The 27,419-nt window shown below is 45.5% G+C and overlaps 1 pseudogene across 1 annotated transcript; it reads left to right on the top strand.

Annotated features, from left to right (window-relative positions):
- Positions 1-21,623: 21,623 nt before the first annotated feature.
- LOC125528708 (uncharacterized) lies at positions 21,624-26,846 on the top strand (annotated as a pseudogene). The gene is made up of 3 exons (XR_015601183.1): positions 21,624-22,341; positions 22,599-23,033; positions 26,561-26,846. The product of XR_015601183.1 is annotated as an uncharacterized LOC125528708 (transcript).
- The last annotated feature ends 573 nt before the right edge of the window (positions 26,847-27,419 follow it).

The raw sequence follows: 27,419 nt of genomic DNA, 5'->3' as shown, positions 1-27,419 counted from the left end.
GTGCGACCTCGAGCATATTTTCCAATACCAGATTTTCCAAACCCTCAGGGAGGGGGGATAAACACCGAATCATCTTTGCCTTTGTTAGCCAGTCCTGGTCGAAAAGCAAACTCTCAGAAATAACTTCGTGACGAATAAAAGACAGTGTGTTCGGCCAGAGGATTTCTTACTTGTTCGGCGGCACGGTTACTGCTCAGGCCCACGTCCTCGGTAATATGCGGACACTCTACTTGAGGTCCAAAGAATGACTTGTACATCTCCTCGTGCGTCAGGCCGAGGATACTTTGAATGGCACACGGTCCCTCTAGGTTGAAACTCCCACAAGCGAAGGGGCCGGCATTTGCAAGGCTGGACTTGACGAACCAGCATAACTTGTATTACCACAACCAAATTAAAATCTCCCTCGAAGAGATCTCGGATGCGGCTTTGCAGTATAGGCACGTCCTTGGCTGGACACCAGCTCAGACCTCTGCTAATCCATTGCATCAGTTATGGTGGGGGGCCCGAGCGGAAAGCGGGGGCAGCCGCCCACTTGTCACTTCTGGGAGCCGTGACGTAAAACCACTCCCGTTGCCATAATTCGGACACCTCTGGAAAGGAACTTTTCGGCCATGGAGCTCCTGCCATCTTGCCTATTGATGCACCTTCGCACGCTGCATGTTGCCCCTCGATCATCTTCGGCTTTACTTCAAAGGTCTTGAGCCACAGGCCGAAGTGAGGGGTAACGCGGAGGAAGGCCTCACACGCGACAATAAATGTCGAGATGTGGAGAAAGGAGTCCGGAGCTAGATCGTGGAAATCTAGCCCGTAATAGAACATCAAACCCCTGACGAAGGGATCCAGAGTGAGGCCTAGACCTCGGAGGAAGTGGGAGACGAACACGACGTTCTCGTTGGGTTCGGGAGTAGGGACGATCTGCCCTCGAGCAGGCAGCCGATGCGAAACCTCGGTGGTCAGGTATCTGGCCTCCCTAAACTTCTTAATGTCCTCTTCCGTAACGAAGGAGGGCATCCATCGGCCTTGAAGTCCAGATCCGGACATGATTGAAGATCCGGAGCACCTAACCTGGGCTTTGGGTGTTAGAACTCGAGGCGGGGGAAGGGTTCGATTGAGCACGAGAGGGAAAAAGCGAAAACCATGTCCCTTTATAAAGAGGGTGAATATCAAGCGTCCTCTCCGTAGCCGTTTAGGACTTTCCTATAATCTAGGAGTCCTAGACACGGTTGGGTTACCCACTACCGCATTAATGAGAATCCCGTAATTGGGGGTACACGATCTCCGCTTAGACAAGATGTGTCAAGAAATCACCTCGCGTTATGTGTGGAACTGGTTAAAAGAAACGGTTCGAATAATCACCGGGCCATGACATAACGTCGTGCTGCCAAAACAAGCCAGCAAATTAGATCTGCGAAAATATTATTCTCTCTACGGTGGAATGTGGAACTTATTTTGTAGGGTCGGACACTATCCTCGTATTCAAATTCTTTTGTGATGTATTCGAAGAAGGAACCCGCCTTGCAATGCCGAAGACAATACTGCGCACCGGACTCTTCGTCATTGAAGCCTGGTTCAGGGGCTAATGAGGGAGTCCTGGATTAGGGGGTCTCCGAACAGCCGGACTATCTCCATTGGCCAGACTATTAAACTATGAAGATACAAGATTGAAGACTTCGTCTCGTGTCCGGATGGGACTCCACTTGGCGTGGAAGGCAAGCTAGGCAATACGGATATGGATATCTCTGTAACGCCCTCGATGCGGCTATATCTCCCACGTGTCGAAGCACGCTTAGAGGCATAACCGCATTGAAAGCAATGTCGCAAGTGAGGTAATCTTCACACAATCCATGTAATACATAAGGGAAAGAGATACATAGTTGGCTTACAATCGCCACTTCACACAAATACATGAATAAAGCATTACATCAAACAGATACAATCAAGGTCCGACTACGGAACACAAAATAAAAGAAGAACCCCAAATGCGACAAGGTCCCCGATCGACCCCAACTGGGCTCCACTACTGATCAACTTGAATGAAACAACACAAAGGACAGGGTCTTCATCGAGCTCCTCCTTGAGCTTGGTTGCATCACCTGCTCGGTAACATCGGCACATGCAAACTGGTTTTGGAAGTATCTGTGAGTCACGGGGACTCAGCAATCTCACACCCTCGCGATCAAGACTATTTAAGCTTATAGGAAGGGTAAAAGGTATGGGGTGGAGCTGCAGCAAGCGACTAGCATTTATGGTGGCTAACATACGCAAATGAGAGCGAGAAGAGAAGGCAAAAGCACGGTCGAACAACTATGATCAAGAAGTGATCCTAGAACAACCTATGTCAAACATTACTCCAACACCGTGTTCACTTCCCGGACTCCGCCGGAAAGAGACCATCACGGTTACGCACGCGGTTGATGCATTTTAATTAAGTTAAGGTTCAAGTTATCTACAACCGGACATTAACAAATTCCCATCTGCCCATAACCACGGGCACGGCTTTTGAAAGTTAAAATCCCTACAGGGGAGTCCAAACTTAGCCCATGACAAGCTCTCACGGTCAATGAAGGATATACCTTCTCCCGAGACATTCCGATCAGACTCGGCATCCCGTTTCTACAAGACAACTTCGACAAGTTAAAACAAATCCAGCAACACCACCCGAATGTGCCGACAAATCCCGATAGGAGCTGCACATATCTCGTTCTCAGGGCACACTCAGATGAGCTCTCCATACAACTAAAACCAAACCTCGAGTTTCCCCGAGGGGGCGCTGCACAGGACTCTAGTTTGGACCAACACTCAGAGGAGCACAGGCCCGGGGGGGTTAAATAAAGATGACCCTTGAGTCTGCGGAACCCAAGGGAAAAAGAGGCTAGGTGGCAAATGGTAAAACCAAAATTGGGCATTGCTGGAAGAGTTTTATTCAAGGCGAACTGTCAAGGGGTTCCCATTATTACCCAACCGCGTAAGGAACGCAAAATCTGGGAACATAACACCGATATGACAGAAAACTAGGGCGGTAAGAGTGGAACAAAACACTAGGCAAAAGGCCGTGCCTTCCACCCTTTACCAATTATATAGATGCATTAATTAAATAAGAGATATTGTGATATCCCAACAAGTAAACATGTTCCAACAAGGAACAACATCTCCATGTTCCAACAAGGAACAAACTTCATCTTCACCTGCAACTAACAACGCTATAAGAGGGGCTGAGAAAAAGCGGTAACAAAGCCAATCAATGGGTTGCTAGGACCCGGTGGGTTAGAGGTTTGACATGGCAATTTGGGAGGCATGAAAAGCAAGTGGTAGGTATCGCAGCATAGGCATAGCAAAAGAGCGAGCATCTAGCAAGCAAAGATAGAAGTGATTTCGAGGGTATGGTCATCTTGCATGAGATCTTGCAAGGACGAAGAACGAGTCCATGAAGAAGACAAACGGACGTAGTCGAACGGTTCCTCACAAACGCGACGTTATCGGAACCAACCCGAAGAAGCAACACCGGAAAGAAGCACAACATAGTAAACAACCACAACATGAACATGGCATGATGCACAATCAAGTATGATGCATGTCCGGTTTAATGAAGCATGGCATGGCAAAGTGCACAAGAAACCCTACAAATTAAGTGGAGCTCAATATGCAACAAGTTGCATATTGACGGAACACCACGACAAGTTATTTAGTTTGATCTCGTTTAGGTACCCAACAATATTAAATGTTTTTAAACATGGTAAGAGGGTGAAGCAAAGTAAAACTACCTATCTAGTCAAGGTTAAATGAGGCCGGAAGCAACGAACAACAATTCCGATAAATCCCCATATGCATATATTAGGTTCGGTACTATTCTTCCCTAAACACAATTTTAGAGTTGTTAAACATGCAAAGTAAAGCCATCATGATAATCTAGGCATTTTTCTACCCCATTTACATATAAGGTTTATTAAAATCCGAGTTACGGTTATTTAGTTATGAATTAAATCATTTTAACAAGGTAATAGGCAAAATATGTGCAAACATCATTTTAAACATTTTAAACATGGATGAAAGTTGGATATTATGAATCTACACAAAATTCTAACCAAGTTTCATATATAAAACATTTTAATACGATGCACAGTTGTGAAGTTATTAAATGCATGAAGAACAGGGACTTTTCTGTAAAACAGTCATCTCTGGAAATTAGACAAATTCGCAGCGGAAAAAAAAGACACCTCGGGCCGAATCTGTTGGCCCAACAACAGGAAAAACAGAGGGGCTTCGGCGGGGTGGCCTCACCATGGGCTCGACCCGGTCAGTGGAACAGGCCGGCAGATCTAGTGGCCCACGATGACGGCAAAACAGAGGAGGGCGTTGGGCCTCGAACGCGAAGAGGAAGCAGGGGAGCGATGCGGTCAACGGGTGCGGCGAGGCGCTCGTCTCCCTCGCGTGAATGAAGCAGGCAGGAGCGACGCAGGGACTTGGCGCAAGGAGGCCCGGCAGCGGGCACCCGAGGTGGATCCGGCGGGGTCTAGCTGTGGAGGCGCTAGGTGGCTCGGCGGGGCAGTTCTAGGGACTTGGCGAGGCTCCAGGATGGTGCGGCGGCGAATCCGGGCAGTCGAGGCGTGGAGGCGCTGCAGTTCGCGAGGCAGGCGTACGGGCGGAGCTGGAGGCCATGGCGGCGGCGACCGGAGCACCAACGGCGGCGAGGACGAAGCAGGGGAGTCCCAAGGTCGCAGGTGATCCGGGCGGTGCAGGGGCTTGCGGCTCGGCGCGGGGCTCACCTATCCATGGGGGCGGCATCCTGGTGGCTTCCTGTAGATGGTGAGGAGTGAGGACGGGGAAGAAGAGAAAGGAGGGAGCACGGGGAGCAGGGAGAGGGCAACGGCCTGGCGGTGGCGCTGGTCTCCTGCGGCGCACGGGGAAGCCGATGCACGGAGCTTGGTGGCGAGGACGATGCAGGGGGTGCGCGCGAAGGTGCTCGTGTTCCATTCGGGATCGTGCCGAGGAGGGAGAGGAGGCACGGAGGCAGATCGGGAGGAGGGAGTGGCTGGTTGGTGGGTGGAGGAAAAACAAGGAGCGGGATCCCGAGGTGGATCTGGTCTGGTGGCAGGGTGGAGGAATTTTAGGGAGTTGGTCTAGGGTTTGGACCATATTTAGACTAGGGAGGATATATATATAAGGAAAAGAGGGGGAGTTTAGGGGCTAATCCGTCCCTCCGATCGTAATCAGACGGTCGGGAAAAATAGGCTAGGGAGTCCAAATAAGAAAACGGTGATGTTTTGTAGACGTTTGGGGATGATCTGGACACGACGGTGACGACTGCTCGGGTCGGGTCCGGGACAACTTCCGGACGCTCACGTGAGGGGTTCGATGCACTGTGCAGAGAGGGTTTCGGACCATGCGGTCGCATCGGACAACTCCGAAAGCGAAGAGGGGAAGGAGGATGGGCAAGGTGGGCTGTGGCGAGACTGCGAGGGGGAGAAGAGAGAGAGGGCCCGGCATCTGTTTCCGGAGACCGAAAACGTCCGACGTTAGACCGACTATAATGTCGCTATAGTTATCCGTTGGGCTATCAAACGAACTCCGAATGTGATGAAACTTGGCAGGCGGCCTACCTACAACAAAACAACACCGCACACCAACTTTCATCCCATTCCGAGAACATTTTCCGGCCACTTCTAAAATAATATTCGGATGTGCTGCGGGCGCGTGCAAGTGTGTCTGGGCTCAGAACGGACAACGGACGGGACAAGGAGACTGGGACAGATGCAAGTTTTAAAACATGATGATGCAATGCAATGATGACATGAAAAGATGCAACACTCAAGCAAATGACAAGCCAACAACAGCAAATAAGCGGAGGACACCTGGCACATCGGTCTCGGGGCGTCACAACACTCCACCACTACAAGAGGATCTCGTCCCGAGATCTAGAACGGCACCGGAGGGCAAACAGAAGAGGAAGAGAAAAGGTAAAACTAAGTTGCTTCTTTGACAAACGAGTGAAACCACAGAACCTTGAAAAGGTTAAGCTATTTCGAGAAAAGAAAATAACGGAGATGAACAAAGTTGACAAACATTCCGTTAGGAAAAGAGGAAAAGAAAGAACCGATTCGGGTAGCACTCCGGTTGAGAAGTGATGCAAGAATTGATAGGATGAAAAGGACTTGAGTAAAAGGGCACAACACTCCGGTTAAAAAGGATAAGCACGAAAAGAACATGATCTTTGACAAAACGAGACGATGGGTGAAAACAACAACATCACAATGCCTCCGGAATGAAAGAATAGAAGATGGATCATTGGAATAAAAGAATTGAGAAGAAAATGCCACTTCTACCACAACAATTGAGCTTGAAAATCAACCTTAGGAGAGGGGTCGAACGGAGTTGTTGGAAAACCAACAACGAAAAGAGTAAGCTTGTTGTGGGCTTATATAAAACATCTCAAGAAATATGAGGTGACAACTTGCCACTCACGGAAAAAGATTGCATTTATATGAACAAGAAGACGAGAAACTTATTTCACCGGGAGGATAAATGAAGAACTTGGGTCATTTATAAGCACCATAAGTAGCAACAATCCTTAGGGAACGCTTTAGGTGTGCCATGACACAAGATAACTCCAATGAAGAGATTGATGGATTTAAAATACCCCATTCTTAACAACTTGTGAATCATGAAACATGAATTCAAATTATTAAGAATGACATAATGCCACCTCAAATGATACGGTAGAAGGAATTGCACTTCAGGATGCAAGATGAAGAATACTTGAAGTATAGCTCCTCTGAAAAGAATCTAAAAAAACACTTCATGAAGGAATTAAATCCTTGATGACCCATCATGTAGAACCTCCGTGAAGAACTCCGTTAAACAAAAGAATGATCAAACGGAAAGAAAGGGTAGTTGAAAACACAAGGTGGAACCTTGTAAAGATTTAGATAGATCTCCATGATTACATAATTGCGAGAGCTTGGAACTCCGGGAAAGAAAGATGAGCACTTGAAACCAAGAATATGTATGATGAACCACTCCGGAATAAGGAATTGAATCATTTGGATGAAACAAGAATAAGAATTACATTATGCTTATCCTTCACCAATTAAATTGATGACAATCAACAGATTTGGCACACTACTTATTCTCGTAGCAAGGATTAAGAGAGATATAGCGCCAGCTTGGGAAGGTCTTCTTTGAACCACCGGTAGGATTGACAATGAATAAATTGATAAGGAAGAGAAACCTAGAAGAACCACCGTAAGAAATGAAAATGAACAAAGATACTTGAGAGAATTTAGATACAACTGAAACGATGAGATCATGCGCTGATTAAAGAATATTGAATGATGCACCAGTGAGATTTGGGGAACGAGAGCTGAAAGCTAAGAATGAACAAGTCTTCTGAAATGATGGGCTCCGGATAATCGAACTGAAAATACCCTTGAATATATCCTGATGGGTGAAAAAGATTCTCACAATCAAAAATAATTATGAGAGGATGGCAACAAGCTAGCACCATGAATCTTGAAGAGAATGGAGCAAGATTAAAGAGAAACTCTTCTTTGGTCTTCAATATCTGAGAATGACGATGAGAAACACCACCAAATTGTTGAGATACTCCGGGATGAAAAATGGAAAGGTTGAACCAATTATGAAAAGAATTTAACCGATCTTGGAGAAATACAAATGACTGATGATAAATCATTCTTATGTCAAACTTCAAAAAGAATTTGATTATAACTCCGGAAAAATAAGAAGAGTCAGGTAAGATCCTGGGGAAAAGACATGTGGGTTAGGGCCCACTCAAAAGATACACAGTTGAACGATTCAAAAGAGAGAAAGCACCAGTTGAATTAAATGACTTGAATGAGGGAACATCCTCGTAAGAGCTTGAACAAATATAGAGTGGAAGCACGAATCTTCGAGATATCTTCAGCAATCTAGAATAATAAATAGCGAGAAGTTGAATGATAATGAGGTGCATCGGCTTGAGAAAGCATTGAAACGAGGAAAAAGGTATGATCAACAAAACTTGACTAGAATCCACCGGAGAAGAAAAAGAACGGAGAATGACGAACTTGAAGCTCCGTTAGAATCTTCATGAGAACCACCGGATAAGAACATTGACAGAAAAAATAATGGAGAGACTTCACATCAATAAAAGGATACTTGAAAAAGAATCTGAGTCCTCGAAGAAGAAGGGTGGGTGGGCGGGAACAACAAAGGCAACTTGGAGACGGATGAAACAAACACTGTTGAGAAGAAGTGATAATTGATCTTGCGGAAGTTGAAGTGATCGGATCCACTTGAAGAGAGACACACCGGTTAAAAGGATTGACATGACAGACTCGATGATCGAGAAAGGATTAGTATTCACATAGAAATATGAGAACACCGCTTAGAAAAGGTATGGAATCAACACTTGACATTGAAGCAACTTGAATACCACAACTGAAAAAACAAAACAAAGGATTGGCTTGCAGAATAAGCCGGAACAAACATATGATAGAGATTTCGTCTGAAGTTTTTGTGGTGGGGCCTACACGGGCTCGATCGTACAGCACTATCATGTACAAGGCAGTGCACATGACATACGAAGCGTCCCAGAGTCGGCATAGCCAAGGATTCTTTAAGACACAACGAGACCACTGTAAAACCAACCGTGAATAGGCGGACCACTAGATGTCGAACCCCAATTTCATATCATACATCTGTCGGAAAGATATCCTAAGAGCTACTTGAATTCCCACTTATAAACTCCCGAAATTTTCCGGTTATGCAATCAGGTGTTGGGGATACAGGCGAAGCATAATATCTCACCCAAAACTAGCAAATCCTACATCCAACTGTATCCATCCTTCAACACATAACCAAGAAACCTTCGGAAATCATCTACCTCAACCTTCGAAAAGCATCCGTTATACAAGTTATGGCAATACTCCCGAACTCCCGCCCCAGTACTGGGTGGCGTCAAGGTTATCTCACCAACAACTGCATAAAAGAGATTTTCGATGTCGGCGAACTAAACTCAGGTATTCCGGAACTACAACGATAAAATTGTGACGACAACACCTCGGAGCTCAACTCCCCGGGACACTGCCACAACCCCTAAATGACAGGAGGCACCAAGAAAAATGTTCTCGTCACAAATCCATCGGAACGATTCCAAGATACCCGCGTGATCCTAAATTTTTTTAGTGAAATTTGAGAAGAGAAGAGTCAAAACTCTACGTCAAGATGCCTTACTAGAGCGATGAAGGGACTGGGAGTAAAAATAATTCCTAAACTCTCCGATATATAATTCCTAAATGATTCAAAACATTTTTTTTCTAGACTCAACTCGTCAGCAAATTCGATCAAGCAGGGGGGCTCCTAAGGTTGGGGAAGGCTCTGATTACCAACTTGTAACGCCCTCGATGCGGCTATATCTCCCACGTGTCGAAGCATGACTTAGAGGCATAACCGCATTGAAAGCAATGTCGCAAGTGAGGTAATCTTCACACAATCCATGTAATACATAAGGGAAAGAGATACATAGTTGGCTTACAATCGCCACTTCACACAAATACATGAATAAAGCATTACATCAAACAGATACAATCAAGGTCCGACTACGGAACCCAAAATAAAAGAAGAACCCCAAATGCGACAAGGTCCCCGATCGACCCCAACTGGGCTCCACTACTGATCAACTTGCATGAAACAACACAAAGGACAGGGTCTTCATCGAGCTCCTCCTTGAGCTTGGTTGTGTCACCTGCTCGGTAACATCGGCACATGCAAACTGGTTTTGGAAGTATCTGTGAGTCACGGGGACTCAGCAATCTCACACCCTCGCGATCAAGACTATTTAAGCTTATAGGAAGGGTAAACGGTATGGGGTGGAGCTGCAGCAAGCGACTAGCATTTATGGTGGTTAACATACGCAAATGAGAGCGAGAAGAGCAGGCAAAAGAACGGTCGAACAACTATGATCAAGAAGTGATCCTAGAACAACCTACGTCAAACATTACCCCAACACCGTGTTCACTTCCCGGACTCCGCCGGAAAGAGACCATCACGGTTATGCACGCGGTTGATGCATTTTAATTAAGTTAAGGTTCAAGTTATCTACAACCGGACATTAACAAATTCCCATCTGCCCATAACTGCGGGCACAGCTTTCGAAAGTTCAAATCCCTGCAGGGGAGTCCCAACTTAGCCCATGACAAGCTCTCACGGTCAATGAAGGATATACCTTCTCCCGAGACATTCCGATCAGACTCGGCATCCCGTTTCTACAAGACAACTTCGACAAGTTAAAACAAATCTAGCAACACCGCCCGAATGTGCCGACAAATCCCGATAGGAGCTGCACATATCTCGTTCTCAGGGCACACTCAGATGAGCTCTCCATACAACTAGAACCAAACCTCGAGTTTCCCCGAGGGGCGCTGCATAGGACTCTAGTTTGGACCAACACTCAGAGGAGCACTGGCCCGGGGGAGTTAAATAAAGATGACCCTTGAGTCCGCGGAACCCAAGGGAAAAAGAGGCTATGTGGCGAATGGTAAAACCAAAGTTGGGCATTGCTGGAAGAGTTTTATTCAAGGCGAACTGTCAAGGGGTTCCCATTATTACCCAACCGCGTAAGGAACGCAAAATCCGGGAACATAACACCGATATGACAGAAAACTAGGGCGGCAAGAGTGGAACAAAACACTAGGCAAAAGGCCGAGCGTTCCACCCTTTACCAAGTATATAGATGCATTAATTAAATAAGAGATATTGTGATATCCCAACAAGTAAACATGTTCAAACAAGGAACTACATCTCCATGTTCCAACAAGGAACAAACTTCATCTTCACCTGCAACTAACAACGCTATAAGAGGGGCTGAGCAAAAGCGGTAACATATCCAATCAACGGTTTGCTAGGACCCGGTGGGTTAGAGGTTTGACATGGCAATTTGGGAGGCATGAAAAGCAAGTGGTAGGTATGGCAACATAGGCATAGCAAAAGAGCGAGCATCTAGCAAGCAAAAATAGAAGTGATTTCGAGGGTATGGTCATCTTGCCTGAGATCCCGCAAGGAAGAAGAACGAGTCCATGAAGAAGACAAACAGACGTAGTCGAACGGTTCCTCACAAATGCGACGTTATCGGAACCAACTCGAATAAGCAACACCGGAAAGAAGAACAACATAGTAAACAACCATGACATGAACATGGCATGATGCACAATCAAGTATGATGCATGTCCGGTTTAATGAAGCATGGCATGGGAAAGTGCACAAGCAACCCTACAAATTAAGTGGAGCTCAATATGCAACAAGTTGCATATTGACGGAACACCATGACAAGTTATTTAGTTTGATCTCGTTTATGTACCCAACAATATTAAATGTTGTTAAACATGGAAAGAGGGTGAAGCAAAGTAAAACTACCTATCTAGTCAAGGTTAAATGAGGCCGGAAGCAACGAACAACAATTCCGGTAAATCCCCATATGCATATATTAGGTTCGGTACTGTTCTGTCCTAAACACAATTTTAGAGTTGTTAAACATGCAAAGTAAAGCCATCATGATAATCTAGGCATGTTTCTACCCCATTTACATATAAGGTTTATTAAAATCCGAGTTATGGTTATTTAGTTATGAATTAAATCATTTTAACAAGGTAATAGGCAAAATATGTGCAAACATCATTTTAACATTTTAAACATGGATGAAAGTTGGATATTATGAATCTACACAAAATTCTAACCAAGTTTCATATATAAAACATTTTATTCCGATGCACAGTTGTGAAGTTATTAAATGCATGAAGAACAGGGACTTTTCTGTAAAACAATCATCTCTGGAAATTAGACAAATTTGCAGCGGAAAAAAAAGACACCTCGGGCCAAATCTGTTGGCCCAACAACAGGAAAAAAACAAAGGGGCTTCGGCGGGGTGGCCTCTCCATGGGCTGGACCCGGTCAGTGGAAAAGGCCGGCAGATCTGGTGGCCCACGACGACGGCAAAACATAGGAGGGCGCTGGGCCTCGAACGCGAAGAGGAAGCAGGGGAGCGATGCGGTCAACGGGTGCGGCGAGGCGCTTGTTTCCCTCGCGTGAACGAAGCAGGCGGGAGCGACGCAGGGACTTGGCGCAAGGAGGCTCGGCAGCGGGCACCCGAGGTGGATCCGGCGGGGTCTAGCTGTGGAGGCGCTAGGTGGCTCGGCGGGGCGGTTCCAGGGACTTGGCGGGGCTCCAGGATGGTGCGGTGGCGGATCCGGGCAGTCGAGGCATGGCGGCGCTGCAGTTCGCGAGGCAGGCGTACGGGCGGAGCTGGAGGCCATGGCGGCGGCGACCGGAGCACCAACGGCGGCGAGGACGAAGCAGGGGACTCCCAAGGTCGCAAGTGATCCGGGCGGTGCAGGGGCTTGCGGCTCGGCGCGGGCCTCACCCATCCATGGCGGCGGCGTCCTGATGGCTTCCTGTAGATAGAGGCGAGAGGGAGTAGATGGTGAGGAGTGAGGACGGGGAAGAAGAGAAAGGAGGGAGCACGGGGAGCAGGGAGAGGGCAATGGCCTGGCGGTGGCACTGGTCTCCTGCGGCGCACGGGGAAGCCGATGCACGGAGCTTGGTGGCGAGGATGATGCAGGGGGTGCGCGCGAAGGTGCTCGTGTTCCATTCGGGATCGTGCCGAGGAGGGAGAGGAGGCACGGAGGCAGATCGGGAGGAGGGAGTGGCTGGTTGGTGGGTGGAGGAAAAACAAGGAGGGGGATCCCGAGGTGGATCTGGTCTGGCGGCGGGGTGGAGGGATTTTAGGGAGTTGGTCTAGGGTTTGGACCATATTTAGACTAGGGAGGATATATAGATAAGGAAAAGAGGGGGAGTTTACGGGCTAATCCGTCCCTCCGATCGTAATCGGACGGTCGGGAAAAATAGGCTAGGGAGTCCAAATAAGAAAATGGTGATGTTTTGTAGACGTTTGGGGATGATCCGGACACGACGGTGATGACTGCTCGGGTCGGGTCCAGGACTACTTTCGGACGCTCACGTGAGGGGTTCGATGCACTGTGCAGAGAGGGTTTCGGACTATGCGGTCGCATCGGACAACTCCGGAAGCGAAGAGGGGAAGGAGGATGGGCTAGGTGGGCTGTGGCGAGACTGCGAGGGGGAGAAGAGAGAGAGAGGGCCCGGCGTCTGTTTCCGGAGACCGAAAACGTCCGACGTTAGACCAACTATAATGTCGCTATAGTTATCCGTTGGGCTATCAAACGAACTCCGAATGCGATGAAACTTGGCAGGCGGCCTACCTACAACAAAATAACACCGCACGCCAACTTTCATCCCATTCCGAGAACATTTTCCGGCCACTTCTAAAATAATATCCGGACGTGCCGCGGGCACATGCAAGTGTGTCTGGGCTCGGAATGGACAATGGACGGAATGAGGAGACCGGGACGGATGCAAGTTTTAAAACATGATGATGCAATGCAATGATGACATGACAAGATGCAACATGCAAGCAAATGACAAGCCAACAACAGCAAATAAGCGGAGGACACCTGGCACATCGGTCTCGGGGCATCACAATCTCCTCCTTTGTAACCGACCTTGTGTAACCCTAACCCTCTCCGGTGTCTTTATAAACCGAAGGGTTTTAGTCCGTAGGACAACAACCACAACATACAATCATACCTTAGGCTAGCTTCTAGTGTTTAGCCTCTCTGATCTCATGGTAGATCCACTCTTATACTACCCATATCATCAATATCAATCAAGCAGGACGTAGGATTTTACCTCCATCAAGAGAGCCGCACCTGGGTAAAACATCGTGTCCCCTGCCTCCTGTTACCATCCGGCCTAGACGCACAGTTCGGGACCCCCTACCCGAGATCCGCCGGTTTTGACACCCTGAGTGTGTCTAATTCTGAGTGTTACTTTACTCCATCTAATTCTGAGTGTGTCTTGTGCAGCCCTGAGCCTTTGCTTCTGCTTTTTCAGACTCCTCGCAGTGGCAACAAGCCTTTGATGGGTATTCTGTTGCTCTGTGTGCCTGTCCGGTGTGATGTCATCCGGATTGTTATCTTCGCTGGAGTCGGGTTGTTCTATTTGATTCTCCGTGTTGCCATGGTCGGACGGTGGTTCAATGCCGTGTTTGTCGTCTGCTAGCTCACCCTGCCTATTGCTGGGTCTATATGATCATTGTTTCTGCCGAGGCGGTATTTGGAGCGGCGCTTACGCCGCCACTTTGACTGCTTCTCGAGGGAACGATCCTTCGCTGCGTCTTTCCGTTCCTTGTCATTGTTTTCTTTGGGTGTGTCCACCATGTATACATCATATGATGAAGTGGGCGTCCAGCGCCCTGTGGGCAGTGGCTCCTGTTCGTCTCCTACATTGTCGTCCATACCGTCGGTGTCTTCGGAGTCGAAGGCGAGCATGTCGGTCAAATCGTCGATAGTGGCTACTAAGTGGGTGGTGGGTGGGCGGCGAATTTCTTCATTGTTCGCATCCCGATCTGGCCGGCCATAGTTTGGCCAGGACTCTCCTCACAAGGAGAGAGACCTTAATGAGTTCAGTATGTCGCCAAAGGGCGAGTGTTGAAGGATATTCGCGGAGGTGAACTCCATGATCGGCGCCCAGTTGGATTCGATAGGCACGGGCGCAGGCGGTTCGGAGTCCATTGCCGGGGAAGAATCCAGCAGTTCGGCGTCACGGCTCCCGTGAAGGGTAAGGTCGGTATTTGGATCGATCGCCGCTGAAAATGCGGCCTCCATGGCGGGGTCTATCCACCCGTCCTTGGATGGCGCAACTGGCTCTGAATTGATGGTCGGAGCGGTCGCCGGTGCGATCTCCTGAACACTGTCCGATGGTAGAGCTAAATCATGCTCATCATGACCGTGCGGCGCACTCGGCAAGGGCTCGAATCTGTCAATGATCAAGTCTCCGTGGATGTCGGCTGTGTAGTTCAAGTTTCCAAATCTGACCTGATGGCCAGGGGCATAGCTCTCGATCCGCTCCATATGGCCGAGCAAGTTGGCCCGCAGTGCGAAGCCTCCGAATACAAAGATCTATCCGGGGAGAAAAGTCTCACCCTGGACTGCATGGCTATCGATGATTGAAGGATCCATCAAGCATAACGATGAGGACACAGAGGAACTCTCAATGAAAGCACCAATGTCGGTGTCAAAACCGGCGGATCTCGGGTAGGGGGTCCCGAACTGTGCGTCTAGGCGGATGGTAACAGGATACGGGGGACACGATGTTTTTAGCTAGGTTTGGGCCCTCTCGATGGAGGTAAAACCCTACTCCTGCTTGATTGATCTTGATGATATGAGTATTACAAGAGTTGATCTACCACGAGATCGAAGAGGCTAAACCCTAGAAGCTAGCCTATGGTATGATTGTTGTTGTTGGTCCTACGGACTAAACCCTTAGGTTTATATAGACACCGGAGGGGGCTAGGGTTACACAGAGTCGGTTACAAGGAAGGAGATATATATATCCGTATTGCCAAGCTTACCTTCCACGCCAAGGAGAGTCACATCCGGACACGGGACGAAGTCTTCAATCTTGTATCTTCATAGTCCAACAGTCTGGTCAAAGGATATAATCCGGCTGTCCGGATACCCCCTAATCCAGGACTCCCTCACATGCCAAAAATCTCCTTGTCTACATTGCGTTTGCTCCCTCAAACTCCTCCCTTTACCATCATATGCGATTGTTTTACATTCCGCTGCTATACTCTTAGAGTTTCATGTGTAGGTTAATTACTTGACTTGTGCTAAGTTGTTAAAATCTGCCAAGATTTAAAATTGGGAAAAGGCTAGATTTTTATTTGGTCAAGTAGTCTAATTACCCCCCTTTAGACATACTTTCGATCCTACGGAAGCTAACTCTTTAACCTCTATCCACCAGCCGCCCGCCTTACTCACAACTTCTTCATTAATGGCGGCCGAGCTACTGTTTAACACGCAATTCATTAAAGCACCTGGACGGAGGGTGTTTGCTTGAGATCCCATGAACCCGCTCAACATTAGCATTTGCTTTGTTCGTGTTTTCAAGTTGTATTCCGACCTAATTTAAAATGCCACATAAGGCAACGGATAATACGATGACAAATTTACAATGGCGCGGATAATAATTTTCTTACATATTCCGGATAATTTAAAATGCCAGATGCAGCAAAGCCTGGAAGACCGGCGGCAAGAGAAGAAGGAAATCGCAGAGAACGATCTGGGTCGCTACTGTCTCTACTCCTCGATGGATCGTCGGGCGACGACATCCTCTAGCTCCTGCTTGCGCTCTATCCGGAGCTTCCTCAAGTCACCCATCAGTTCCTCGACGACCGCTGTTAGCGTCATCCCCGAGGCATTGCTCTACTCATGTAGCATCTCCCAATCGGTGGTCTCCTCCTCCTTCTCGACGAGCACCTTGACAAGCTTCGCATTGTCACCCTTGAGTTGCTCGATGAGGCCGGTCGCCTTCTCAACCGAGGCATCACTGAACTCGAGCAGCTTCATCAAGCCGTCGACCAGCTCCTACTGCTTAATGAGGACAACGAGAATGTCGTCTTCACCGGCCAAGGACTTCAGCAATGTGAGCTCGTCACGATCGCCGACACGGCGAGTGCGCTTGTGAGAGCCCTCGCGTCCCCGTGAGAGCTTGTTCAAGGGCTCCGCGTCACGTCGAGACATCTCTGTTGCGGCTTCCGCTTGGCGGCAGGACCTCTCTAGTGCTTCCGCGACCTTGTTCTTTGCTGCCTAGTTATATGTGCACCCGAATCTCCTCCTACCAGTCATGGCGGAACACTTGATAGGAAAGACCAGTTTTGTGGGAGATGAGGAGAGGAACTATGAAGTAATTTTTTAGTGGGTAGTTTTTATAGCCCAGTGCTAAGTGTGAACACATATTAGTTTGATCGGCATGAACAGATTTGTAATTACTTACTGCATTGTAGTCAGCAATGTGACGAGAAACAAGGTCAAAATTTATAGATGGTACTAGGCCTACAAAGCCTGTTTCTGTTGTTCTATCTCATCACAAAGAGTTCTTATCGAGCAACCGTATGCCACGCATCGGAAGCCCAAAATGTAGGCCCGCGTTCTCGGATATACATGTATGTGTCTGCCGAGTATCACACACGGTCAAGATATCACCATTGTGTCCGATGGATGCACCGTTGCACCTCCCACGGGGTGCTAGAAGGTTGACCACGTGGTTGCTCGCCGTTGAGGCGGCCGTAGCATGCTCTGCTCACGTCGGTCCACGCGCGTTTTGCTCTCCATTGAGGTGGCCGCGGCGCACTCCGCTCTGGCGTCCCTGCGCGCGCTCTGCTCGCCATTGAGGCAAATTTACAATGGCAATGGTTAATAATTGTCTTACATATTCAGGACAATTTAAAATGCCACTTGCGACAACTTCCAAAACAATCATGACCTACATATGCATACAATTATAGTAACATATAGGCTAAAAGGCTGAGTTGGCGGCCTTCCGACAACGGTCTTCTTGGACTCCATGATCAGCAAAGCACCCTTGTGGATGTTCATTCCACGTGTTACAACTTGCCTCCGCCTACGGATGTACTGGCGCTGGGAGGCTCTTGGGGTTGCTGGGCCTCTTCCAAAAGAGCTTGATATCTCCGCACAACCGCTCCATTTCCATGTCTCTCGCCTAGTAGAAAATTATGTACATCACCTGCATCCTCAAGATATCACGTTGGTGATGTTCTAATTCATCGCGGACATCAACTCCGCCAAGGATGCGCTCGAGCCTGGCCACCACATCATCGCGATCGAGGTTTACACGGCCGCCACGGGCAATGATGAAGCCACGGGCTGGCTGTGTCTTGATTGAATCGCAAAGGTCCTCTGCCCCATTCCTTGTGGGGCATCGCGCTCTCGATGAGCACTGGTTACAGCGGATCTTAGGGTGGGTCATCGATCATGCCGCCAAGCAGCTCTAGATCTTTTACACGGTGGATGGCACACTGCTCATCACACTTCCTTTGCAATATGTCGATTGTGCGCCCAAGGACTGTCATGCCGATATCGCTGCCGATGGGCCATGGTGCCTGCACCAGAAGATGAAGCTCTTGCTCCCCGATCTGCTCTGGCTCGTTCTCCTCGCCGAAGATGTAACACACGTAGGGGTCGACGACGAAGCTTTCGTCGTTGCCTGGCATGCTTGGAATAACTAATAGTAGATGGCTGAGGACTAGATCTGCGCAGAGTGTCGCCACTACAAGAAATATGTCAACTAGTGACCTTCTGTCAGTGACCCTGGAAGAATTGGTCATAGATCTATGACCATTTGAGACCAATTGGTCAAAAGCTGCTCGGGGGGCTCCAAACCCTCAACTATACCGATCATTTTGGCCATAAAGGTTGTAATTTCCTTGCACGAAATGGTCATAAAGCAGACATCACTGATCCGCTGCCTTATTTCTAGCTAATCACAACCAATATAGATGGACATAACCTTGTAAATTGCGGTGGATTGCTATGACTAGGCGCCACCTCATCAGTTTTGCCTATGTGTCATGTCCATGTGTCAATTTTTGCCCTAGGTTGTGAAGCAACCTATTTTTCTGTCATTCCCAAAATTCCCAGAAAAAATTGAGCATTCTTTACTATCCTAGTCATTGCCTCATGACAATATTCAACTCCATTTGCTTGGTAAATCTTCCTCAGCAAATTTCCAAAGTTGTTGTTCAACTCGAACTGTTGTGAAGGAAGTACTAGCTAGGCATATCATAATGAGCTGAATTTTGGCCACATCTTCTATATTCCCAAATCATAGCTCTCCACAAAATTTGAGCCCCATCTAACAATACATGTGAGCATGGCTTCAACATTCATATTTCTGTCCAGTGTGGTACATTGAAAAGAAAGTGACAGCTAGGCTTCTCCATTTGAGCTGCAAATTTTCCAAGATAGTGTCCTTTGTAGATGATCATCCTCGGCCTAAACTCAGGCCCATTGGCCATGCGCATTTCCCATACCACTAATCAAACACTTGGGTGCTATTTCATGTTTGACCTTAGTTTAGTCTCCTCGTGAGATTCGTCTATTGCCTTCTCCTTCCTGAAACCTATCAGGGGAGTGCCCAACCCACTAGACATGCCTAGGCCGCCAGGAACGGGTGGCAACATCACAGTCATGCGGTGACCACGCGGCGGGCATGCGAGTCTACGCGCTTTGGAGTTGGGGCCCTGGGCCACCATCCAAACCTCAATGTATCGCCACCAAACAATGTATTTATGATTAAATAGCTAATCATGTACCTATAAATGATTTTTGGAAAAAATAAAGAGCAAACTATGAGGCAGCTGCAGTTCAAATTTGACCCGCTTCCTGTTGAATCGGCAGAAATTTGTGTTTTTCACCAGAGGTGTATAGGTACTTTTGACGACCAACCATTTTGTAAATTGTACATTAAATATGGCCTAATATATTATAAAAATGAGTTGGTCCCACTTTGCAACAAATATATGGTAGGTCCTTCACACAAAAAACTCATTTTGGGCACTCGAAAAATGGAAAATTGATTTTTCGTCCAAAGAAAATGAAAACTCCCTTAGGCAACATTGCTTGACATTCCAATATACACCCTTGTGTATAATATGAGATCATTTGAACAAATTATTCCATGAATATGGCCAAAAGATTGACTATTTGGCTTGAAAGCCATGAATCTTCTGAGATGATAGCTCATTTCTGAGAACACTTTTTTAAAAGAATTGTCGTATTACAAGTTTATTATTTTTCCTGGTAACTTGATCACATATAATGACACAATGCGAAGGTTTTCCAATTTTTGATTTTTTTTTTGAATTTTTATGCCCGTTTCAAAATCCTGTCAAAACGTCGGGAATGACCGTTCCTAGCTAGTGGTTGAATCTTGGAATTTTTTTTGGTGTTTCTCTGATTAAATAGATACTTTTGTACCTAGAAATGATTTTTTGAAAAAATAAATAGCAAACTATGAGGCAGCCGCAGTTCAAATTTGACCCGTTTCCTACTAAGCCGGCAGATATATGTCTTTTTCATGAGAGATTGATAAGAACTTTTGACACCCAACCATTTGGTCAATTGTGCATTAAATATGGCCTAGTATTTTAGAAAATTGATTTTGTACAATTTTGTAACAAATATATGGTAGGTCCTTCACAAAAAAAACTCATTTTGGGCACTCGAAAAATGGGAAATTGATTTTTCGTCCAAAGAAAATGAAAACTCCCTTAGGCAACATTGTTTTCCATTCCCATATCCACCCTTGTGCACAACATGAGATCATTTGAACAAACTATGCCATGAATGTGGCCATAAGATTGACCATTTGGCTTGGAAGCCATGAATCTTTAGAGATGATAGCTCATTTTCGAGAATACTCTTTTAAACTTGGTCACATATAATGACACAATGCGAAGGTTTTCCAATGTTTTGATTTTTTTTGAATTTTTTATGCCCGTTTCCAAATGCGGTCAAAATGGCGCGCTTGACTGTTCCTAGCTAGTGGTTGAATCTTGGAAAACGTTTGATGTTTCTCTGATTAAATAAATACTTATGTACCTAGAAATGATTTTTGGAAAAAATAAAGAGCAAACGATGAGGCTGCTGCAGTTCAAATTTGACCCGGTTCCTACTGAATCGGCGGGAATTTGTCGTTTTCACCAAAGGAGGATCAAAACTTTTGGCAACCAACCATTTTGTCAATTGTGCATTAAATATGGCCTAGTATTTTATAAAATTGATTTGGTCCAATTTTGCAACAAACATATGGTAGGTCCTTCACAAAAAAAACTCATTTCGGGCAATCGGAAAATGTAGAATGATTTTTTCGTGCAAAGAAAATGAAAACTTTCTTAGGCAACATTGTTTGTCATTCCAATATGCACCCTTGTGCATAATATGATATCATTTGAACAAACTATGCCATAAATGTGGCCATAAGATTGATCGTCTGGCTTGAAAGCCATTGATCTCCACACATGATAGCTCGTTTCTAAGAACACTTTTTTCAAATAATTATCATATTACAAGTTTATTATTTTTCCTGGTAACTTGGCAACATATAATGACACAATGGTAAGGTTTTCCATTTTTTGTTTTTTTTTTGAATTTTTCATGCCCGTTTCAAAATGCGGTCAAAACGGCGGGCATGACTGTTCCTAGCTAGTGGTTAAATCTTGGAAAACTTTTGATGTTTTTCTGATTAAATATATACTTTTGTACCTAAAATTATTTTTAGGAAAAATAAAGAGCAAACTACGAGGCAACATTGTTTTCGTCCAAAGAAAATAAAATAGCTTACAATAATTTTTTCGTCCAAAGAAAATAAAACTCCCTTAGACAACATTGTTTGCCATTCCATGTTTGTTATTTTCCTGAAAGCTAGTTCACAATTGGTGACACAATAATAAGGTTTTTTATTTTATTGATTTTCGTGATCATAAAATAGTTTACATGATTTTAATATCTTATTTTTAAAGTATCGCGACCAATTTTGTTGGCCATAATATTGTATTACGTTTTGATTGGTCCGTGGACCAGACACGCGGATCATGCACGAAACACCGTTGGATCCTCCCGGTTCCAACGGCAGCCCTCACCCCTCGCCTCCCCCACCGACCCCACGTGAGCCGAAACCCTAACTCTGTTCTCCCTCGTTTTCCATCCACCCCCCGCCTCCTTTCTTTCTTTCCCTCCCCCCTCTCCCCCGATGCAGATCCCCCTCGTCCCCTTCGTCCCCCGGTGGCATCTGGCTGAGCCACCGGGCCGCCGCCACCAACTGCGAGCGGTTCTTGGAGCGGCCGGTCATCGCGCTGGAGGTGCCGCTCCTGCCGCGTCTTCACCGTCTTCTCCTTCGTCGTCGCCAACCGCGTCCGGACCTCCCCCAAAGGCGAATCGGCGATGAGTTCCACCGAAGGCGTCGCCGGCCGCGGCAAGGCGAAGGCGACCAAGCCGGTGTCACGGTCGTCCAAGGCCGGGCTCCAGTTCCTCGTTGGCCACATCGCGCGCTACCTCAAGGCCAGCAAGGACGCCGAGCGCGACGCCGACTTCCTTGTCTCTACTTCCCCTTCTCCTTCCCCGGCCCCGATCCTCTCTCTACTTCCTTGTCTGATACCCTTTTTAGGTTGGATTTGAACTGGCAGGCAACCTCCATGGATGACATCGACAACGATGACGAGGACGAGGACAACCAGGATCTGCATTCCCCCCCTGAGAAAATCGATGCTATATATCCTCTGCTACTGTTTGATTGACCTCTGTCGCCGTCCGGCGGGAGTTCCTGGGCGGAGGAGGGAGCTTGGGTTCCGTCCATCTGTTCGATCCTATGGGGGACGTGTCCACGATTCAACACCCATCCGACACTGTTGCCAAGGTAATAATCTATTCTAATCCATACGTGAACCGCTGTTATTTCGATTCCCTTGCAAAAGCATCTTCGATTGATTAGCTTGCAAATCGCCATGGATAGCAGATGATTCGGCTAGAAAAGTAGCACAAAGCCAAGCAAATAGATCGTGTATGCTATATATAACCATTTGGACATCTGGATGTCTAGTATTACTGTCGGACAACTGTTTGATGTGATTTTGTGCCTGTAAAACTTAAACTGATTTCTACCTTCTTCTTCAGCAGGGTGATCAGGTTGGGGGGCCGGTGTCGGCCGGATGGACCAACGACACCCACAACATTACGTCGGCTCCATGGAGGCGTCCTTCATGCAGCAGCTCCGTGGCCAGCAGCAGCAGCACCACCACGCCACTCCCGACAACAGCATGATCCATGTGGGTAGTGGCCATGGGCTCAAGGTGCTCCAAGAGGGAGCCTCTAATAACCTCGGGTCTAATAAGAACGTGCCTCGCCCGCGTGATGTTGGTGCACGAGGCCTGCCCGGGGATCCGTGGGCGAGGTGTTTCAAGCCGCGTGATTCCGCTATGAATCGTCATGGTGATGGGGTTGGTGCTTCCGATGGTGAATCGGGCACCGATATAGTTCAAGCGATGGCTCCGAAGCATGGAAGAGGACTGAGCACTTGCGTTAGACGTAATCCTGTTGACAGAACCTCAGGTTGTTACACTTTTCATCTTGTTTGCTGATTGTTTCCTTCAGTGTATGTTTTGTTCAGTTTGACAGGAGTTTAGAATTGTTATGCGGTGTTTGCTAGCTGTTAGTCTGATGTTAATTCAGAAGCGTTGATTTTCCTTGGTATATGTTGTGTTCAGTTCTGGCAGTAGTTCAGAACTGTTATGCAGTGTTGGCTGTTAGTGTGATATGAATCTACAAGTGTTTATTTTCCTTGGTACATGTTGTGTTCAATTTTGGCAGAAGTTCAGAACTGTTATGCAGCGTTGGCTCTTAGTCTGATATGAGATGCACATATATTTTTGCATCTTATATAGGCATTATGACATGTATCTCTTGTGCCATGCTTCGTTACGAACTAGGTGGAGATAAAGCAATTCATTTGGCTTTTGCTCACTGTTTTTACTGTCCTGTGTTGCTCATACTATACGTACAGCCTGTTGCTGAACTGAAGATGTTCTGATTCAGAGACTAGGTGACAGTGCTTTTTGAATTTTTATCTCAATTAACAATGATGAAACATCAAGCAATATAGATATATGTATAACATATTGTTCCAGTTTATGTTGTGAGGCCGTGAGATGCACTGATTTTTATGCACCATTTCTTTTAATTTGAAATGGCCGCCCTTGGCTCTTGCTTTTGTTCAATATATATGTGCTCTTTCTGATTTGTAAGCATAGGTGGTTATAGGTTGATGTGATGAATATAAATATTAACAAGTGCTCATGCATGGTGGTATACTAGAGCCAGTTGTATGTGCTCAGTACCTTCCTGTTGTTCTAGTTGCTTACAGAATCTGTGCTCTACTCCTTGCAGCTTAAATTCTTGCTTGACCTCATGTATAGTATGTTTGCTCGCAAGAAGTAGTACGCCGAAATTGTACAATTTGGTTGCAAGAAGTAGTACGCCGAAATTGTACAGTTTGGTTGCAAGCAAGCAAACTGAACTCAATTTTCTTCCTTGCAAATTGAACTTAATTTGTACTCCTTGCAAATTTTGAAATGGGAAATCTTATTGTCAACTCTTATGCTGGTAGGTCACTATTGGAACTGGTTCATTTGGGGTTGTATTTAAGGTAAATTTCTGACCTTGGGGTTGTATAAACTGGTCTATAGTGAAACTGTACATTCAGTTAAACTTCATTGAATTTGAATTGGATGTTGAATGTCATTTTTTGCATAGTGTAAACTACAAGCAGTTTGGCATGAAATTATATTTCTTTTTCACTTTTAAGAAACAATCACTGACCAACAATAGTAATATTTATGCAAAATTATGCAAAGTTTACTGAAATTTTGAGCATCTACAATTTACTGAAATTTTGTGTGACTTGTCCATGATTATGCAGCAAATTAAACTTGTGTTTACTTAAACTTGTCCATGATCATGCAACAACTTAAAATTTGTGTTTACTAAAATGGATTCTTATTGATTCCCATTCAACAATATAGTGACAAGTGAAAGTCTACAGAAACACCATTGCCTGAAATTATACATATTGCTTGTGATTTTTGCTTGGAGGGAAGAGTTCATTTTTGCTACCGTACTAGCCTTTCGAACATTTTTGACACGCCATGTAGTATACTAGCAGCCGACTTTCCTCTAGCGCTGCTACACAACGCTAGTTAGGATGAGTAAAACTACATTTTTATCTATCTGAAAAATGATGCAAAGATTTTCTAGTACTTGCCTTGGTGATATGACACGTCCATACTGCGATTTAATTAGATCCAGACTTTGATAGGCCAGGGCGTGTGCTCGTATTAGCATGGAACAATTACTACCACTAATTAATGAAGTAAGCACACTTATTCACATAAAGGAAGATATGTCTGTGTTAGTATTAGTGTTCTTGATCTTACCTGATAGACTTGTTTTTACTAATATAAACAAATAAAGTCAGACTGTTTGCATAGAAACAGATCATTCTCACTTTCATTTGAGTTCTAAGTATGTAGTGTCTTTAGTTCCTTACTTATATTATAGTCAGAATTATACCGTGTGACTGAATCATGTGTTATTTAGTTAGCTGAGCAGTATCTTTAGTTTTCTAATGATTGCTCAACTCTCAATTCTGAATAAATAAGAAGCTGACCCTATTGGTTCTTTCTTTCTTCAGGGCTGTGAGTTGATGGCCACGCTGCTGTTTTGCCATGCTTGATAATTCTTTTACTGTCCGGTCTGCTCTGCTCTGCATAGTTTCTAGTTGCTTATAAAACGATAAAACAGTGGTGGTGTGAGGTCCGGCAATGGTTTGTAATTTTGGTTTCATCCCCAACCTCTCCAGCTAGCTTCTTCTTCACATCATATCATATTTGCACCTGCTGCTGCATCATGGATTTGATGGTCACCTACTAGCTAAGTAGATCAGCTTGTATTGCCATCGAATTTGTCAATACTATTTCACTTTGCTTGTTTCTTGTACTAGGTCTGTCAATTATAGCATAAACAAACAAATTGCTTAGCTCTCAACTATGAATACATAGCTAGCTGAACCTGCTCTATCTTTCTCTCTAAAGAGCTATGACATATGGGTCAAGCTGCTATTTCTCTATGCTCGATGATACTATTGCTACCTGTATACTGATACATGTGGTGATATTTACCTGAACTGAAGTTGTGAATGTACCATTATTTTCCTGCTCACAAGCATATGCACCTGCACGTCTAGTCTGTTGTAATTTGTTTTAGTCTGTGGTGGATCTCTCCATCTCTTGCATGCTCTAGTTGATCTTGGTTGGAACATTTGGCCATGCGCTATTATAGTTTGTAACTTGTAAATTATCTTCTTGTTCGCACTAGTCTAATTGCCCTATGTATTACACAACTTAATCGTCAACATGAATTGTTTGTGGAAATTCGTGTGTCATTGTCCAACTGTCTTACAAGTGTATTGTTGTGGATGAGGTGTGCTGTATGTCATCAATTAGCATCTAAATTAGTTCATCTTCCCACTTCCCTACGTGCTATAATGTGCTTGCAAGCTCAAATTTTGTGCTTTTACTACTTGCTATAATGTGCTTGCGTGCTTAAATTTTGTGGTTCTATTGCTGTGGGCCAGTCTCGTGCGGTAAAATAATGATGTTAGATGTTTGTTGGTTGTTACATACGGGGAAGACGAATTGAATCCTACAGTGTACTTGTCAATTCTCGCTTACATTGGTGTTTTTCGATCCTATTCTAATTAATGTATATAGTTCAAGCCCTTGTTTCTATCTAAATGTGTGCACTGAAGTTCAGTTGCCTTCTGAAAAATTATTGGTGTATTTTTTGTTTCTCAAATACAAAATAGCTTGCTCTTTCAGTATGGCATCCCTAGTGTTAGCTTTCATATTGTTTCTCTATTTTCTTGTATGAGAGTATCTCATTTTAACTAGCTGGAGAACAAAAAGGATGGTACTAACTCAATTTGTGTTATCATTCTAAATAACTATCGTTTTCTTGAATGGTCAGTTCATAATATATTTGCCCTAGTTTTTTTGATTATTCTCTACTGATTCATGTAACAGGGCAACCGAGGAAGGCATGTTGTTTGTTTTCTTGAAGGCCGTTTTGTTTGTTCCCAGCCCTAACTATGGTTGTCCAGCTAGTTCGGCATGTTGTTCATCTGACTATGGTAGTCCAATGAGTTTGGCATGTTCATGACGGGAGCAGGTGCCAGTTTTGTGATTGCTTGTAAGGATCTTGTAAAGATTGTGAAGTACTGTATTACACTTGTAGTCATTACTGTGATTGCCATCGTATTACACTTGTAAGGATCTGGTTGCTCTCATTGGAAGTATTATGTGTGTTTTCCGTGTCTGCCAATTTAAATACTAGTTGAAATATGAAGACTATGAGCCTAATAGATGGGACCTACTAACCAGAACATGACAAATGGGACCTAGTTACCAGAACCTGACAACAGGGACCCACCTGACCCATTTTATAAAAAACGAAAAATGAAACTGCTGAGACAAAAAGGCCACGACCCAAAAATAAAAAGGCTGCAATGTTGGGCTTGGCCCATGAAGTCAACAAAAAATTAACAGGAAAAAATATAGAAAGGCTGAATTGTTGGGCTCGGCCCATGTACTACACCGAATTGGACCGGGATGATTCTTATCAATGACCTTTTCAATTGGTCGCAATTTTGCCACGTCAGATTGCCACATCGGATCCAATGTGGCCTGGGCAGAGAGCTAGCGACCAAAACAAAAGGACATTGAATCAATGACCTTTTGTTTTGGTCATGGAATTCCATGACCTTCTCTGTGAGAAGGTCATTAATTTCAGTTTACGACCGCCAGCTTTTGACATTCTGTTTTAGGTCACAAAAAGGTCGCAAATGAAAAACAATGACCTTTCAGTGACGAATAGTGATGGTCG

The sequence above is a fragment of the Triticum urartu genome, chromosome 4A (genome assembly GCF_056163025.1).
Source record: "Triticum urartu cultivar PI428250 chromosome 4A, HENAU_Tu73, whole genome shotgun sequence".
Classification (NCBI taxonomy): Eukaryota; Viridiplantae; Streptophyta; class Magnoliopsida; order Poales; family Poaceae; genus Triticum; species Triticum urartu.
This window is presented reverse-complemented; position numbering and strand designations above follow the sequence as displayed.